This window comes from Morone saxatilis, unplaced genomic scaffold, assembly GCF_004916995.1.
Source record: "Morone saxatilis isolate NCDOM2014 unplaced genomic scaffold, NCSU_SB_2.0 Contig11, whole genome shotgun sequence".
Lineage (NCBI taxonomy): Eukaryota > Metazoa > Chordata > Actinopteri > Moronidae > Morone > Morone saxatilis.
The window spans coordinates 20,820,519-20,823,131 of record NW_023339663.1 but is presented as its reverse complement, the minus strand read 5'-3'; positions in this window follow the sequence as shown (position 1 = coordinate 20,823,131).

Below are 2,613 nucleotides of genomic sequence, written 5' to 3'. Positions count from 1 at the left end.
GGGGGGGGGGGGGCTAAGAGGCTGGGAGACTGGCCAGAAATAAAATCTTGTCGATAAGTGCACGACTTTGGGTCAAAGGTTACGGTTAACGGTTAAAGAGTATGTTTCAGATCCCATTCTCCTGGTTAAGAAGGCCTTACCAGATATGATAGGTAACTCTTTTTCCTGCTGTTGTGTGTATCCCCTCCAGTGACTAGCAGGAGAGTAGAGACCAGTGATTGTCTACAGAAGCAGTTAGACACTTCAGCAGAGTTTAGGCTACTTCACTCTGTTTACACAAATCACAATGTAATTGGACCTCATAATGAATAAGTGTTCAATCTCAATTAGTTTCATTATAAATTCAATACAAGGCCCTTTACTGGTTAAACATTTTATTTTAAATCTTTGAAGATTATACTGATTGAACACAGCTTTTGACCCGGTGATTCCTGAGCTCGGAGCAGAGGGAGTGCGTATGGAAGAGGAAGCGGGTGGCAGACTGTGGTGCGACGCCATCCCTACGTCCGAAAGAAACCAACCAACACACACACCATGGACCACTAAAGAAGTCGAACAAGCAATCAAGCTAGATTCAACTGAAAGCATCACAGCAGAACATCAGAAGTGCACTGTGGATTTTCTTTCTCATTATAACTGGAAATGAAACAGAAAATAGTAATATTCTAATACTTTTGTACTGTTACAGAACCACTTTATTGGAAGTGTTGCAATAGGAAGAGTAACCTTAGTTTAGTGTTTACACATTCACTTTTCAGTTTACTTAACCATCAGTTTATTTAATATTTAAATTAATATTTCAGTTACTACTTGTGACGTCTGTCATGCTAAGATGATGTAGTGCAAACTGTATATCATAGTATGTATTTTTGACATTAATATTCAAATCTGAAAAAATATATCTATATATCTTCTAAAGCAATCTTGAAAGCTGCTTTGTCTCTTTGTGTTATTATTTGTCCCGTCATGTTTCCTGTTCTACCTCTACAGCTCCATACAGCCACCAACGTTGAAATAATTAACAAAGATGACCAGCAGATGATTATGTCATGGGTTCCTAGTAATCGTTTTTAATTAAAATGATTTTGAAATTGGTCTTAAAATGGATAATATGAATTAAACAACAGATCAGGTGCAGCTGTGGGTTTGGGGAATTATATACAAGTTGGTAAACAAAAATGTATAATCAGTTTTGCTGTCAGCCCTGTTACCAGTGTTATTTGACTTCTAAATACCTTTCAAAATCTATAAAAATAGATGAAACAAAACTAATGCAATGCTAGAATTGGTAACGGGGTTGACTTGAGAGGGACCAGAATGGCTTCTAGAAGTTTTTTTTACACTTGTTGGTTTTATAACCATAATTAACACAAACACAGAAGCAACCCGTCGTGTCTGTGGATGGTAGATCCTGAACACATTTATCATGGCAACTGGCAAATGAGAGTTCAACATATTTGCACATCGACATATTTTAGGATCATAAGAAGTGCCAAAGAAATGCAGATTTCGTCCAAAATAATCTAGTCTAAAAGGTCAAAAGTCTGAATGTGATCAAATTAGTTATAGACAAAACTGCATTGCCCCAAAAGTTTTTAAATAATATTCAGAGGTATAAATATGAGTCGGTGTGTAGCACACTGATACATTCCCTCACTCTTAATGCTGGGAGATGTGGCTTGATGTCAGCAGTTGTCAACCACTTCACACTCAGTACTGCTGTCAGTTTGGCACACAGGGCTGCAAATAGGTGGTGGTCATTTAATATGGCAGCCACTCAAATCCATCTGCACAGGATCACCAGATTTGCATGCATAATATATTTTGCACGGTGACAAAGTCAGGCTGTAAGTCTGTTGCTGACCCTAAAGTGTGTGTATGCTGTGCTGCTCAGCAACCGCATACCTCACCTTCCGCCACAAAATAAGAAATAGTGATACGGGAACGCATGCAAAATGAACTGCACGGTGTTAAATCAGTGCAGCATTCATCATCCTCCAGATCTGAGGATTATTTGACTGAAATCTGGATTTGTGTTACAGCACATGGGTCTAACAGCTGATCGGTACGTTACGCAATGCAAATCCCATCTACCACTGAATGCGGGTGCACGGCAGGAGTGCCAGAGCGTGAGCGCGCATGGTGTCTCCGCATGTGACGTAGTATTTCTTCTGCGGGATTGCGCGCTCGGCAGGACTCGTATGGGTACGGAAAGTCAGAGCAGGGGATTTGTGGATCACTTGTCCAACTAGTGAGCTATCGCTTGTCCGAGATCACGGTAGTAACATAGACATGTCGGGGGATAACGAAGAAACACATACGGCCGAGGAGACGTCGATGGACGAGAAGGTAACCGCGTCAGCACCGACTTTGTTACAGCTAACGTTAACTTAGCTTAGCCTCTTCGCCCCGCGCTCTTTATTGTTGACACACCAACAAAAAACCAGCTGCGGAGCCCTGCTTATAATAGTTATGTTATTTGTCAAACCAGGTAACGTTACAGTTCCTGTCGCCAATGGAGCCGGTGTTTGGTTGGCTGCTGTGAATGTCAGCGGTACCGCTAAGCTAACGTTAGCAGCTAGCTGCCCTTACGTTCACACACACACACACACA